The sequence below is a fragment of the Aristolochia californica genome, unplaced genomic scaffold (genome assembly GCF_029961685.1).
Source record: "Aristolochia californica isolate CCGP_79_NKW_82.1479 unplaced genomic scaffold, dmAriCali1.0.hap1 SCAF_7, whole genome shotgun sequence".
NCBI lineage: Eukaryota > Viridiplantae > Streptophyta > Magnoliopsida > Piperales > Aristolochiaceae > Aristolochia > Aristolochia californica.
In genome coordinates this window covers 33531621-33549547 of record NW_027182268.1, presented here as the reverse complement: position 1 = coordinate 33549547, position 17927 = coordinate 33531621, and positions in this window count along the sequence as shown.

The window sequence follows — 17927 nt, the reverse complement described above, 5'->3', positions numbered from 1 at the left end:
TGATTCAAGTGATGTTTAAGGTAACAATGTAAAAGAAGATGAAGATAGTGATAGTGGAGATGATTTTAAGGATGATGTAGATATGCAAAGAAGTGCTCAAAGAGAGTGTGTAGTACAATCTACAAGAGTAGGGGTGGCATCGAATTTAGTCGAGCCCAAACCTGCCTATGTTCGAGCTGAGCCTAGCCTCGAGCCTAAAATTGTAATCGAGCTTGAGCCCAATAATTTTAACCGAGTTTGAGTTCCAACCTACATTTAAAACTTTTCATAAAATACAAGTCAAATAAATTTTAAATAAAATTATGCATAACTTCGACTTAAATTTTGACATAACCTCTGTATATTAACCCTTCATAAAATTATGTAAACACTGCATAAAATTATTCATAGAATTTGGATAATTAGGCATAAAATTTGTTCAATAACCAAACACATTTGAAAAGCATGCTAGTTTTGTCCATTTTTACTCAATTAGATTGTTCTGATTCAGGGAATGGAAAACCAGATCATGGAGATAGAGAAAAAGTTTAAGAAAAATGGTTTTGGATGACTTAATCGTATGCCCATTTTCATTTTTTCTTCGGAGCATGGATTCATACAGCAGCAGTTCTGAAATGCTACCAATTTGTTCTTCTGAAAAACTTGAGTGGAGTTAGCATTAAGAGAGTACCTCAAATAATTTGAGTCTCTTAAAGAGCCATGAGGAAGAGACAACCGGAGTTCAAGAAATAGTTTTTTTTTTCACATGCTTGTGAACTCCCATGTGCAAAATTGCACGATGTCTTCCCGAACGCAGGGGAAAAAAAATTATTTCTCCCCTAACTTAGGTCTCTTGTTTTCCGCCAAGACAACATGGGGGGCAAAGGGATCTAACGGCACTGGCGAGGAGCTGACATTGGGGCTGACGACTGGGACAGAGGCAGCGCCGACAATGGAAGCGACAATGACAGAAGTAATGGTGAAGGTAGCAATTATCGAGACGACCCGAGGGTAAGGGAGTCTGCGACACAGACGGCCACAACAGTGGACAGGAGGAGTTCGATGGTGATAAGGATCGGTGATGGTAGACGAGGGGAGGAAAAAATCAAAGGCAAAATCAAAGTCAAACTCGAAGATGACTCCAACACCCGGCTCCAACCTTCTGGTCCCGAGCCCTCATTAAGTTAACGAGCCGGCTCACAAGCTTGTGAACCGAACCATGGTTCGATTGAGCTCGACTTGTTAACTCAAACGAACCTTATTTGGATCTCGAACTCGGTTTGAGATCCAAATAACTCGAATCGAACCGAGCCGGAACCAAGCTGAGCTAGAGCCGCTCACGAACCGACTCGGTTCAATGCCACCCCTATACAAGAGTATCATATTTTCGAGATGTATTAGCAATTCGGTAAAATTATTGACTATTAAGTTTTAATGAAATTAATTTTTTTAGGTTGTATTTTATTTGTATAATTTTAGGTTTTTTATATTGAATATTTGAATGAGTTATATTTGTGTTCTTTTTTTATTATGTTATTATTCCATTATATTTGATGAATAGTTTAACAGTGAGAATTTAATCATTGTAAGAATAATAATTTTATTAATTATTTTGATATTAAAAAAGTAAACATTCTCGTCTATATTTTTTTATTATTTTTTTGTGAAAATTGTTTTATTTTTTTATGGTTGGTTGATTAGAGTGAAGATCGTTTTCAGAGCTGAAACAAAAGAGCAAGGGTGAAGAAAGAGGAAGTGCAACATTTGAGGACAGGGATAGGGGATTAATTAACAATCGAGTTTTGAATAGGTGATTGTTTGTTGCACACTATGATTATTTTTTATTGTAGTATGTTTTTCTTTCTTATTAGTTTTCGTTGATATGTTCCAATTGAAAAATATCCAGCATATGATCCATCTTTTTCAAATGACATAACACAATTGTCTTATGAAAAAAAAAAAAGGGAATCTCATTTTGATCCCAATCAAGTTGATAATTTTGTTACCTCTATCTTCTTCAAGGATTTATATAGTTGTCACAAATATTAGTGATGACAAATCTTGGTTTGGATTATGGTTGACCAAAGGTCTTAGGTCCTCTATAGGTTAAATTGTATGCAATTTATGTTTCATGTCAGTTGTTGTAGATTTTCCATCTCTACCAATAAAGGCTTTGTATAGTTTGCTTGGATTATGGTCGATGTTGTTATGGGACTCTTTCTCATGGTATGTGTAAAGTAGGATGTTGTTTGAATTCTTTGGGTTGCTTATCCGAAATCATTTCTTCACAAAGAATAACTCACAAATAAATACATGTAATGGTTGCAGTAGTTTACCTATGACACAATTTATCTTCATGTGGCAGTAATGATCAATAGTTGCGTCTTCGAGCTCTATGACCAGGACACCTTTGAAAAACAATGTTTGATTTGTAAAATTGTTTGATTAGTGAAAATTTTTAGAACAAAGAATTTTTGTTTGTGAAGCGTGAACTTTTATGTGTATATTGATTGGGCTATTGTTATTTGTATTTTGCATATACTTTGGATGAAAGAAATCTTTGTACAACTTAATATGCTCAATTGCTTATTAGTTTTCAAAATTGTTACACATTTTTTATATTTTCTAAAAAGCCTAGGTAATTTTTGTAATATCCTAAAATTTTTTGGATCTTCTTAAGCTTTGAATTAAGTTCACTTTAACACAAAAATCAAATATTCAAAGAGCACACTTTTAACACAAAAATCCCTCATTTAGCACAAAACGAATATTCATGACCCTTGTATTAGATATTATTTATAAGATAATAAAATGTGTATTAAAATATGATTTTTAAAAGTTAAAAATGTGTTAATAAATTTTGAAGAGTTTTTAATTACTAATATATAAATTTTATATTTAATTTCAATAAATATATGGTAATGAAACACGTAACAATAATTCAGATTTAAAAATAAAATTATAAAATGTTTTACTTCAATGAAAAAATGTGTTAAATATATTAAAAGAAGGTTTTTAATTAATTAAAATAAAAATTTTATTTTTTATTATCGACAAACAATATTTTTTTAAACTAAAAAATATTTTATAATATATTTTTTCAATTAGAAAATATCTTAAATTTTTAACTAAATGTGTTAATTAATGAAAAATATTGTAAAGTACTTAATATTCAAATTCGATATTTTATTAAAATGAATAAAATAAATGAAATATGTATTAAAAACATCTACAATTGATAATGAAAGGTGTTAATAAAATTAAAAGAATTTTTTTATTTATTACTATATAAATATTATATTTTATTTTGATAAAAAGAAGGAAATGAAAAGTGTGTAGATACATAAGATTTTAAAAAACTAAAATATTTTTTCTAAATTATTTTAAATTTGAAAACACCATTCAGGTTTGAAAACAAGTTGTTCAAAGATGTCTTTGTATTAGTTTTATGGAGCATTGGTAGAAAAAAATGATTTGTTTATGGACCAACTAGTGGTATTCTTGTTATAAATCTCAAAGCATCTTAAAGGGAAGTTAAAACTAAGGTCCAAACCAACTTAGGGTCTCTCTCTGTACTCAAAACTCTACCTTTGTAGTCACTTATCCAATCCCTTGACCTCGTCCAACAAGGTAGACCGTTATATCCCTCTTATTTTTTTAATTATCTTTGGTTGAAGGATGGGGATACCAAAACCCGATTTTTCCACCCCATTTCCTTCACCAGACATCGATTTAAAAAATTTAACTCCATCCATATTATAATTTCAACTTTTTTATTGTTTTAAATGCTATTTTTAAATTTTTGATATTTTTAATTATTTTATGGTTTATTTATATATGAGTTTAATGGTCTTTTAGTTGTATTTTTATTCTTTTAATGAACTATAATCATTTCCTCTAGCATTTTGCTAAGATAAAAAATTTATTAACCGAAGAAAGTTGTATCAATATTTCTTTTTTCTAATCCATTTTAGTTATGTTGTTATTTTTTTGTTCATTTAGATTATTGGATTAAATTTTTAAATATTTATTATATTTTATAGTTTTCTATTTCTTAATATTGTTTTTTATTATTTTTTTATTTATTATTAGTACTAATTTTGAGTTTCTTTTTATAATTATAAAAAAATTATATATTGTTCTTAATTACAAAGTGTGGCATTAAGAAAGATGCAAAAGGAAATGTCACTAGTAATGACAACTAATTGTATGTAGTTATTGTTCAAGTCATTCCAATGTTATCTTCGTTATATTTGTTTGTTGCTATGTCCACTTGATAATTATTTATTCTATTTCATATTTATATGATATATTTGTTTTACCAATGTCATTACTATAGAGGAGAGCTATACAATAAGCAAGATGCACCATTTATGGAATGCCCACAATAAGTGAGTACAATATTTAACTTAATTTTTTTATGATTATATAGTTGTTAATGATTTGAATCCTTTCTAGAATTATAGATTGTCATTACTCTCCATATGATTTCCTAATTTACGCTTGGAAAATGGGTTGGATCTAGGTTGGAACCCCCTACATCTTGCTAGGTCGTCTCCAGATGAATTCATAATATGTTGGATTTCAATTCGATTTGGATTAGGCCTCGGATTTTTTACTATGTTTAACGTATAATTTTTAACAATATAATTATGAATGATGAAGTTGTATACTAAAAACAAGTAGAAAATAAAAATAGAAAATATAGTTATTTTTATTAAACAATAATAATAATAAATTATTTTAACATTTAGGGAAAATTTTAGAAATGTGATTCAAAGAAAAAAAGATAAAAAAAATGTAATGAAGTCATTATATTTCAAATTGCTACCATTGATCTAGGATCCACTTTTGGCTTATAATCAAGTTGGATTCGTTTAAGAGTCTATGTCCTATCTAGATAAACTTTTAACTAGTTGGATTTGAATTCTAACCACTTTTGATCAATATTAAACATATTAAATAAGCCAAAAACTCAACTACATCTATTAGATCTATGTTGGGTTGAGCATATTGCATGGCTTATTGTAATTGACTCTCTTTTTAGCTTTCGTTGTTTTCCTTTACCAACTATGAGCTTCTTCCTCAAACATCTTACTCTCCGCTTCCTTTTCTCAACCTCCAATGTACACGTCTTCTCTTCTTTTATTACTTGTTTCTTCACATGGTTTTGTTTCTCTCATAACACATCTCTCTAGTTTGGGCACCCTTGGCCTTTTGTTTCTCCTGTCAAATTGTCATCTCTTGATCCTCCCACCAAATTGTCATTGTATTTTCTCTTCCAATTACAATTTTAGAAGAGGTTCTACATCATCTACTTTCATTTGTTTTAGTTCTATTCTATTTTGAACTCTGGCAATTATCTTTAGCTTCCTATGAAACCCACCCAAAATGTTTTTACAATCTTCTAAATTGTATCAATAGAGTTTTTGGGCATGTAGTCGCATCCAAAGGCGGGCTCTTGGATATTTGATCATGGAAACTAAGTCTTGATTTCTAGGGCCAACATAGAAACTCAAGAGATCTCAAGGGAAGGAGAGAAGAGAGAAACTCTAACACTTTGGAGAGAGGAGAAAAGAAACCAAGGGAGAGAAAGAAAAGGGAAAGAGAGAGATGTGTAAAGACGAATTTGAGCCAAGAGGAAGAAGCGTGAATGCTCTACCCCATGCCTTGAGGCTATATTTATAATTGTGTGAAGGTGTTTAGAATGATTATATTGCATTTAGGGCTACATGCTTCAAAAAGAAAAAGACATAAGATGACATACACCATCTTCCATAATTATAACTTTATGCCAACTCTATGGAAGTTCTTATTTGCTAGTCATGCCACACCTACTCACGTGGGTGTCTTTAAACATTGCCCCTCAAGTTGGTATTTATAACTCCACTTTGCAAATAATCTTGGTCAAGGAACTTGTGTGGTTTAAAAGAAATTCCGAATTTGTGTAGTTTGAAAAGAAATTTTATTGCTTTTCTTTAATTCATCTTCTTCTTGTTCACAGTTGAATTTCTAGAAAAGATAAAAACTTCACTAACTCATTGTAATCTGAGTATATGAGCCCCTATTTGTAATAGAGGAAAATAATAGAATGCAATTACAATTAAATTACCCTTGTCCTAATTAGACCCAAAGTATAACACTTAAAGATAACTCCTAGCATAATTAAACAACCAAACATAAAAAGAAGACTAACATAACTAAAACACCTTTTAACTGAAACTCTTTTATTAGAACCTCTTCGATAATAATTTTGGCTCTATAAGACTTCTTATTGTGAGAGTTATGTAAGACTCTTCCACATCTCCTTTTCAATACTCTCCCTCTAGCTAGAGTTTATAACTTTAACTTGCAATGAAAAGGATCTTTGGTCTTCAATTTTATTTTATTTTTTGCTGAAAAAAATTATTCACAGATCCAATTCTTCATAGATGCAAATACTTCGTCTTTTGTGCTCCCCCTTTCTTGAATATTTTGGTCACATAAAAATTACCACAACATGTGGAATACAATAATTTTTTCTTGTACCTTCTCTTCTACTTCTCCCCATCAAACTAGAAGGTATCAATGCAATCCAAGTTTGAAACAAACACATTACTGTATTTATTATCTCCTCTATTACGGTCTCATGAGGATAAGAACTCAATTTGACACAGACTTTCAAAAAATAAGATGGGTAATGTATGTATAACAAAGTTAGAAACAATCTCATAAATATTTCAAACAACAGTAGGATAATAATCACTAAAAAGGATAACGCATGTCACTCAAAGGACAACGATAAAAACCCACTTAAGGGAACTCATTAAAAAGTCTCAATGAACTTAAAACACTAGTATGTATATAAAAAGAGAAACCAACCGAAGCAACGCACAAGAGGTTGGCCCAAAGGGTATGCAAGAGTAAAAAAATGATGGTAGGAGAGAGGTAACCGATAAAAACGGGAATGCAATGAAGGAAAAATAACCTCATCGATAATAAGAAAGAGACTATAATGATAAAAAAAAAATTGACTTAACAAATTTGACCAATATGACCTCAAGATATTTTAATGAGGGTGAGCAAAATTGAACCAGTCAAAGTGCATTCTTAAAACACTATCATGTATCTCAAGACCTTCCGAAGTTATCATTACAGTTCCATTCATGTAACAAGCTTACACTATTTCAAGATCACTTATTTCATCACATCAAAGTGAGGGGACAAAACACTTAAAATGCAAAACAATGTCATAAGGCATTAAAACTAATAAAATAATTTGCAAGGTTGTAGATATAGATGATAAGGAACACAAAAGAGAAAATATATTACCTGATCTATAGTAGGATTGACAACAAACTTGTCATCAATCCTACCAATACATACTACCCTTATCTACCCATCCCAAGGGATATTTAAAGCCATTAAAGGAATTGAGCTTGCATCAGCTGCTAATACTCCAGGGATGCATTCTCCATCAAAATGAGCAATACATATTTTTGCCTATATTTAGAGTTATATAAAAAAAAAGGGAGAAAAAGACAAATCTCCTAACAATTCTATGGAAAACGTTAGCTTGGTGGCATAACGATACCTTGACATCATAATAAAACCCAGGAAGAAATAGAGGTCGAGTAGATCTGCAAAATTAGTGTGTTAAGAAATAATTCATGCTCGGATCTTGAATAATTAGGTTGAATTTTACATTCCTCTAAATAAGTTACCTATGACAAATGATATGAATCAGGCAATGCAACAGGATTACTGCAGCGAAAATAATTCATGAATTAGCACTAACATCTATTATGAAATCACCATTCAATCACAAAATTGCAAAATTTTAATGTAAGAATATGCTCCTCTATAACTAACGCTCTTTGAAACTTATTACTTTGAATTGAATGGACGTATTACTATTCTGTTATGTGGAATTTGAAACTTGAGTATTTCCTACATGAACGTGGCATAAATTTTCTTCCTCATCGAAAACAATTTGACACTAATTTGGATTTCTGTTGAAAACAATATAGATCCGAGACAATGACAACCTTTTTGGTCACAAACCGAACTTAACAGCAAATAGAGATGATGATTCTTCTTAAGAAAGTAAACGCCATCTAAAAGAAGAAAAAATGAAGACAAAGAATACCTCAAAGAGGTGTATGAGAAAGAGGAATTGAGCTACATGTATAACGATCTAGGAAAAAGAACAAAACAAATGTGAGTGCCATCAACCGGGTTCAAACTAGACACACATAAGACTAAACTTAGATTAGAACACTAGACTAAACTTCATTCAACTAGTTTTTTAACTAGCCATATATTTTTAAAACAATTTTTTATAAAAAAGGAGTTTTATATGTATGTTATATTATGTTTTCTAATTTTTAATAATCTTAAAAAAGTATACTTTTTTAATGGGTTAAACAAGTTTTTAATAAACATGTATCCTTATGCAACAAAAGGATCGTAAAAATAGGTTGAAAATTGACCCTATCACGAGGATAGAGTGAGAAGTGTTATGAGCAAAGGTTGAAAAATCAAATCCACCACGAGACAAAATTGCAGACCAAAGTTGGTTTTTCTCTAAAGGGAATTTTACTATATAAGCCATTTTTAAATAAATAATAGCATAAATAACCATGTTTTAAAGTTAATATAAAAAATTCCCAACTTTGATCGTCAGCTACATATGTGTTCAATCAAAGGAGACACGTAAGCTTTGATCGCTTATGTGTGCCACATCAATACCCGATGAGTCTAACAACATGTCACCCAACAGGTCAACTTAATGAAATAGCAAGAAGTGTTCCTTGTTATCAAACTTGGTTTTCCGATTACATGGCTGAAAAGGTTGTATTTGACCACTAGACTATTGTCCTAAACACAAAGATTAACAATTTTGGCGGAAGACCATTCAGGTTTGAAAACAAGTTGTACAAAGATGTCTTTGTATCATTTTTATGGAGGATTGATAAAAAATGATTTATTTATGGACCAACTAGTGTATTGTTGCTATAAAGCTCAAAGCCTCTGAAAGGGAAGTTAAAACAATGTTCCAAACCAACTTAGGGCCTCTCTCTCTACTCAAAACTCTACCTTTGTAGTCACTTATCCAATCCCTTGAGCTCCTCCAACAAGGAAAATGCTTATCTCCCTCTTATTTCATTAATTATCTTTGGTTGAAGGATGGGGATACCAAAACCCGATTTTTTCACCCCATTGCCTTCACCAAACACCGATTTTACAAAATTAACTCCATCCATATTATAATTTCAACTTTTTTATTGTTTTAATTTTTTTTATATTTTTCATTAGTTTATGATTTATTTATATATGAATTTAATGGTCTTGTAGTTGTATTTTTATTCTTTTAATGAACTATAATAATTTCCTTTTACATTTTTCTAAGATAAAAAATTTATTAACCGAAGAAAAGTGTATCAATATTTATATTTTCTAATCCATTTTAGTTATGTTGTTAGTTTTTTGTTCATTTAGATTATTGGATTAAATTCTTAAATATTTATTATATTTTATAGTTTTCTATTTCTTAATATTGATTCGTGTTTTATTTTTATTTTATTATTAGTACTAATTTTGAGTTCCTTTTTATAATTAAAAAAAACTATATTGTGCTTAATTACAAATTGTGGCATTAAGAAAGATGCAAAAGGAAATATCACTAATGATGACAACTAATTGTAAGTAGTTTTTGTTCAAGTCTTTCCATGATTATCTTCATTATATTTGTTTGCTGTTATCTCCACTTGATAATTATTTATTCTATTTCATATTTATATGATAAATCTGTTTTATAACCAATGTAATTACTATAGATGATAGCTATACAAGAAGCAAGATGCACCATTTATGGAAAGCCCACAATAAGTGAGTTCAATATTTAACTTAATTATTTTATGATTATATAGTGGTGAATGATTTTAATCCTTTATAGAATTATAGATTGTCATTTAGACTCTCCATATGATTTTTGTAATTTATGCTTGGAATTGGGTTAGATCTAGGTTGAAGCCCCGTATGTCTTGCTAGGTCTTGTCCAAATGAATTCATAATATGTTGGATTTCAATTCGATTTGGATCAGGCCTCTGGTTTTATACTACTTTGTTTAATTAATAATTTACAGTATAATTTTTAATAATATAATTATGAATGATGAAGTTGCGTACTAAAAACAAGTAGAAAATAATAATAAAAATATAGTTCTTTTTATTAATAAAAATGTACTAAATTATTCTAACATTTAGAGAAAAATGGAAATGTGATTCCGGAAAAAAAGATAAAAAAATGTAATGAAGTCATTATATTTGAAATTACCACCGTTGATCTATGATCCACTTTTTGCTTATAATCGGGTTGGATTCCATTAGATTCTAGGTCCGATCTAGATAACCTTTTAACTGGTCGGATTTAAATTCTAACCCTTTTTGGTCATTGTTAAACATATTAAATATTCCAAAAACTCAACTACATCTGTTAGATCTAGGTTGGGTTTGAGCATATTGCAAGGCTTATTGTAATTTTCGTTGTTTTCTTTCACCAACGATGAGCTTCCTCCTCAAACATCTTACTCTCCACTTCCTATTCCCAACTTCCAACGTTCACGGCTTCTCATCTTTAATTACTTGTTTCTTCACACAGTTTTGTTTCTCTCTTAATGCATCTCTCTGGTTTGGGCACTCTTTGCCTTTTGATTCTCTTGTCAAATTGTCATCTCTCTCACCAAATTTTCATTGTTTTTTCTCCTCTACTCATTCCTTTTCCTTCTTGTTGTTGTTGGATATCTCATATGTACACATCCTCTCTTAGTTTTCCAAGCCTCTAGTTCCAATTACAATTTCAGCAGAGGTTCTACATAACATGCTTTCATTTTTTTTTGTTCTACTCTTTTTTGAACTCTGGCAATTATCTTTTGCTTCTTATGAAACCCACCCAAAATATGTTTACTCTCTTCTAAACTGTTTCAATATCGTTTTTGGGCATGAACACGCATCCAAAGGAAGGATCCTAAATATTTGATCATGGAAACTAAGTGTTGATTTCTAGGGCCAACACATAAACCCGAGAGATCTCAAGGGAAGGAGAGAAGAGAGAAACTCTAACACTTGGGAGAGAGAAGAGTAGAAACAGAGGGAGAGAAAGAAGATGTAAAGAGAGAAATGCATAAAGGTGAATTTGAACCAAGAGGAAGAGGCTTGAATGCTCTACCCTATGCCTTGAAGCTATATTTATAATTGTGTGAAAGTGTTTAGAATGACTACAATGCCTTTAGGGCTACATGCTTCAAAGGAAAAAAGACATAAGATGATAGACATTAGCTTGCATAATTACAACTCTATGCCATCTCTATGGAAGTTCTCCTTAATTGCTAGCCATGCCACCCTACACACGTGGGTGTCTTTTAACATTGCCCCTCAAGCTAGTATTTGTAACTCCACTTTGCAAATAACCAATGTCATTACTATAGAGGAGAGCTATACAAGAGGCAAGATGCACCATTTATGGAATGCCCACAATAAGTGAGTACAATATTTAACTTAATTTTTTTAGGATTATATAGTTGTGAATGATTTGAATCCCTTCTAGAATTATAGATTTTCATTTAGACTTTCCATATGATTTTCGTAATTTACGCTTGGAATTGGGTTGGATTGAGGTTGGAGCCACCAATGTCTTGTCCAGATGAATTCATAATATGTTGGATTTCAATTCGATTTGGATCAGGCCATGAGTTGTATACTACTTTGTTTAATTAATATTTTAATGTATAATTTTTAACAATATAATTATGAATGATGAAGTCGTATACTAAAAACAAGACGAAAATAAAAATAAAAAATATATTTATCTTTATTAATAAAAATATAATAAATTGTTGTAACATTTCGGGAAAAATTTTAAATGTGATTCCAAGGAAAAAGGATAAAATAAAAAAATGTAATGAAGTCATTATATTTCAAATTACCACCATTGATCTATGATCCAATTTTGGCTTATAATTAGGTTGGATTCGTTTAAGAGTCTATGTCCTACTAGATAAACTTTTAACTGGTTGGATTTGAATTCTAACCCCTTTTGGTCAATGTTAAACATATTAAATATGCCAAAAACTCAATTGCATCTGTTAGATCTAGGTTGGGTTGGAGCATATTGCAAGGCTTATTGTAATTGACTCTCCTTTTAGCTTTCATTGTTTTCCGTTGCCAACGATGAGCTTCTTCCTCAAACATCTTACTCTCCACTTTCTTTTCTCAACTTTCAATGCACACGTCTTCTCTTCTTTTATTACTAGTTTGGGCACTCTTGGCCTTTTGATTCTCTTGTCAAATTGTCATCACTTGATGGTCCCACCAAATTGTCATTTTATTTTCTCTTCCAATTACAATTTTACTAGAGGTTCTACATCATCTGCTTTCATTTGTTTTAGTTCTACTCTATTTTGAACTCTGGAAATTATCGTTAGCTTCCTACGAAACCCACCCAAAATGTTTTTACTCTCTTCTAAATTGTTTCAATAACATTTTTGGGCATGAAGTCGCATCCAAAGGTGGGCTCCTGAATATTTGATAATGGAAACTAAGTCTTGATTTCTAGGGCCGACAAAGAAACCCAAGAGATGTCAAGGGAAGGAGAGAAAGAATAGGGAAAGAGAGAGATGTGTAAAGACGAATTTGAACAAAGAGGAAGAAGCGTGAATGTTCTACCCCATGCCTTGAGGCTATATTTAGAATTGTGTGAAGGTGTTTAGAATGATTACAATGCATTTAGGGCTACATGCTCCAAAAAGAAAAATATATAAGATGACATACACCGTCTTCCATAATTATAACTTTATGCCATCTCTATGGAAGTTCTTATTTGCTAGTCATGCCACCCCTACAAACGTGGGTGTCTTTTAACACTCCCCCTCAAGATGGTGTTTACAACTCCACTTTGAAAATAATCTTGGTCAAGAAACTTGTGTGCTTTGAAAAGAAATTTTATTGTCTTTAATTTTATTCACAGTTGAATTTCTAGAAAAGATAAAAACTTCACTAACTCATTGTAATCTGAGTATATGAGCCCCTATTTATAAAAGAGGAAAGTAGTAGAGTCCAATTACAATTAAACTACCCTTGTCCTAGTTAGACCCAAAGTATAACACTTAAAGATAAGTCCTAGCATAATTAAACAACCAAACATAAAAAAGAAGACTAACATAACTAAAACACCTTTTAACTAAAACTCTTTTATTAGACCTCCTTCCATAATAATTTTGGCTCTATAAGACTTCTTATTGTGAGAGTGATGTAAGACTCTTCCATATCTCCTCTTCAATACGAGCCTCAAGCTAGAGTTTATAACTTTAGCTTGCAATGAAAAAGATCCTTAATCTTCAATTTTCTTTTATTGAAATTTTTTTTCATATAAGCAATTCTTCAGAGCTGCAAATACTTCATCTTTTGTGTTCCCCCTTTCTTGAATATTTTGGTCACTTAAAAATTACCACAACATATGGAATAAAATACTTCTTTCTTATACCTTCTCTTCTACTTCTCTCCCTCAAAGTAGAAGGTATCAGTGTAATCCAAGTTTGAAACAAACACATAATTGTATTTATTATCTCCTCTATTAAGGTGTCCCGAGGATAAGAACTCAATTCGACACAGACTTTCAAAAAATAAGATGGGTAATGTTGTCAGAGTGGTTCCGTCCACTCTTGTAGGCGGTAGCATTCCGCACCAAATAGATCGGTCTATTGGGTTGTATTGGCTAGCCGTTGTCATGGTATTAGAGTCCATTCTTGACCCACCCCGCCCATTCTTGATCGCCTCTCACGGGATTCGAAAGCGGTACGTGGCGAGCCCAGCTCTGATACCATGACAGTGGCTAAGCCAATACAACCCAACAGACCGATCTATTAGGTGCAGAAAGCTACCGCCTACAAGAGTGGACGGAACCACTCTGACACACACCCCGCCTATTCTTGACCGCCTCTCATGGGATTCGAACGCTGGACATGGTGTGCCAAATTCTGACACCATGACAGCGGCTAGCCAAAACTACCCAACAGACTGATCTATTAGGTGCGGAAAGCTACCGCCTACAAGAGTGGACAGAACCACTCTGACAAATGTATGTATAACAAAGTTAAAAACAACCTCATAAATATTTCAATCAATAGTAGAATAATAATAACTAAAAAGGATAACGTCTGTCACTCAAAGAACGACGATAAAAAACCACTTAAGGGGAACTCATTAAAAAGTCTCAATGAACTTAAAACACCAGTATGTATATAAAAAGAGAAAACAACCGAAGCAACGCACAAGAGGTTGGCCCAGAGGGGTATGCGAGAGTAAAAAAAGGATGATATGAGAGAGGTAACCGATAAAAAGGGGAATGTAATGGAGGAAAAATAACCTTCTCAATCATAAGAAAGGCTATAATGATAAAAAAAAATGACTTAGCAAATTTGACTAAGTATGATATCAAGATATTTTCATGAGGGTGAAAAAAATTGAGCCAGTCAGAGTGCATTCTTAAAACACTATCATGTATCTCAAGACCTTCCAAAGTTATCATTATAGTTCCATTCATGTAACAAGCTTACACTATTTCAAGATCACTTATTTCATCACATCAAAGTGAAGGGAAAAAACACTTAAAATGCAAAACAATGTTCATAAGGCAATACAACTAATAAAATAATTTTCAAGTTGTAGACATAGATGATAAGGAACACAAAAGAGAAAACATATTACCTGACCTATAGTAGGATTGACAACAAACTTGTCATCAATCCTACCAATACATACTACCCCTATCTACCCTTCTCAAGGGATATTTAAAACCATTAAAGGAATTGAGCTTGCATTGGCTGCTAATACTCCAGGGATACATTCTCCATCAAAATGAGCAATACATATTTTTGCCTATTTAGAGTTATATAAAAAAAAAGAGAGAGAGAAAAAGACAAATCTCCTAACAATTCTATGGAAAATGTTAGCTTGGTGACATAACGATAGCTTGACATCATAATAAAACCCAGGAAGAAATAGAGGTCGTGTAGATCTATCAATTAGTGTGTTAAGAAATAATTCATGCTCGGATCTTGAATAGTTAGGTTGAATTTTACATTCCTCTAAATAAGTTACCTATGACAAATGAAATGAATCAGACAATGCAACACGATTACAGCAGCGAAAATAATTCATGAATTAGCACTAACATTTATTATGAAATCACCATTCAATCACAAAATTGAAAAATGTTAATGTAAGAATATGCTCCACTATAACTAACGAACTTTGAAACTTATTACTTTGAATTGAACATATTACAATTCAGTTATGTGGAACTTGAAACTTGAGTGTTTCCTACATGAACGTAGAGTCAATTTTCTTCCTCGTTGAAAACAATTTGACACTGATTTGGACTTCTGTTGAAAACAATACAGATCCAAGATGATGACAACCTTTTCGGTCTCAAACCGAGCTTAACAACAAATAGAGATGATGGTTCTTCTTAAGAAAGCAAACAACATCTAAAAGAAGAAAAATTGAAGACAAAGAAAACCTCAAAGAGGTGTATGAGAAAGAGGAATTGAGCTACAAGTATAACGATCTAGGAAAAAGAACAAAGCGAATGTGAGTGCCATCAATCGGGTTCAAACTAGACATATATTAGACTAAAGTTAGATTGGAACACTAGACTAAACTTCGTTCAACTAGTTTTTTAACTGGCCATATATTTTTAAAACATTTTTTTAAAAGGAGTTTTATAGGTATGTTATATTATGTTTTCTAATTTTTAATAATCTTTAAAAAGTATACTTTTTTTAATGGGTTAAACACATTTTTATTAAACATGTATCCTTATTCATCAAAAGGATTGTAAAAATAGGTTGAAAATTGACCCTAGCACGAGGATAGAGTGAGAAGTGTTTAAACATATGAGCATAGGTTGAAAAATCAAACCCACCACGAGACAAAATTGTAGACCAAAGTTGGTTTTTCTCTAAAGGGAATTTGACTATATTACCCATTTTTTTAATAAATAATAGCCTAAATAACCAACTTTTAAACCTAATATAAAAAATTTCCAACTTCGACCAGTCAACTATATATGTGTATAGTCAAAGGTGACACGTAAGCTTTGACCGTTTATGTGTACCACATCAATACCCGATGAGTCTAACAACATGTCACCCAACACGTCATCAAACTACCATGTCATCATCCATGTAGGATGTCATGTCATCATAACACGTCATCACACGCCACATAAGCCATACATGTCAGCTTACCTTTTTTCTCTTATTTTGTTTTCATTATTGATTTTAAGTAATTTTTTAATTAAAAACATTTTAAGACGTTAATTTTTGGTTTTAAAAGCATACACATTCATTTCAATACTTTCACTTTAATATAATAAAAAAATAAAATTTAATTATTAAATATTAAATAATATTTTTAATGTAATTAATACCTTACAATATCGCTTTAAGATTTTATTTAATATAATACTATTTTGTAAAAAATATTTTAGTTTATAAAATTTTTATTTGTTGGTACATATTTTACTACCTTCTTTTTTATAATAACAAATTATAAAATTCGTAAATTAATTAATTAAAAAGTAAATTCATACCTATCTAACTCCTTTCATTATAATTTAAAATATTTTTTAATTAGGAAAATATGTTTAAAAATCTAATTTATCCGTACACGTTATATTACCTTGTATTTACAATAATAAAATATAAGTTATTATATTAATTAATTAAAAATCTTCTTCTAATTTTAAATTTTTTTCAAATTTTAAAATTTTAGGTAAGTTTTTAATAATTTTATTTGTCGATACATGTTTTATAACCTTCCATTTAGTGTAATAATATATAGATTTATATATTAAGTAATAAAAAATAAAATTTTATTCTATTTAGCAAATTCTTGATTGGAAGTTCTAATGCTCAATTGAGGTGATCTAGAATTCAAGGAAAGGTGTCGATTAGGTATATTTAGCATCATTTGTGATTTTTTTTTTGTACATTTGTATACCTTAGATGGTAAAGAAGGTATGTGAAAGATGACAAAAGTAATTAAATTTTTAAGGTAAATTTATCAAAATAAGAAAAATTTTTGACTCATGGACGTTTTGGTAATCAAGGATAACTGGAGCTCAATTGTCCAATTTAAAGCAAGGTAGAACAAATAAAATATTAAGGATAACAAATAGATTTTATATACGTCGATGGCAGTAAGGGTAGTAGCACTGAGCTGAGACCATCTCAGCTCGGTTTTTTTTGAACTCGTCAACTTTAACAAATCATGAAGTTTGATAAAGCTGGACTTGTTTATTACCCTTACAAATGAAACCTTAATTTCTTACCATATAAGATATCACCTCCTCTACCACTGGACTTAGCTGACATTTATAATGTGTTCCATGTTCCTTAAAAAAATATGAATCTAGTGTATATCATATTATGGACCATAAGCCAGTCAAACTTCAAAGTCCTCTTCTACCTCTAGACATAGCCGACATTTATAATGTGTTCTATGTTCCTTGGAAATTACAAATCTAGTACATATCGGTCAAACTTCAAAGTGACCAAACTTACGTGGAACGTTCCATCCCTATATTAGACAAAAATTATATTAATAATTTAAAGGTTGAAAGTAATTCTATTAGTGCAGGTTATTTTGTAAAACTACTTTGTAGGAGAAGCTGCATACGAGTCTAAGAATGAATAGAGAAGCTTCACCCTCGTCATTTATTTTAAGAAAACAAATTCTTCATGTCAATTTAAAGCACTAAATTCATAAAAGATGGTAGTGGAAATAAATGATAGGGAGAGGCAATTAGGTAAAATGGGGTGGAGGTGAGATTTAATAAAAGGTCGAGCATCGGGTAGTTTCTGGAAAATTCCAGAAAGAAAAGAAAGAAAGGGCAAGGGTGCTCG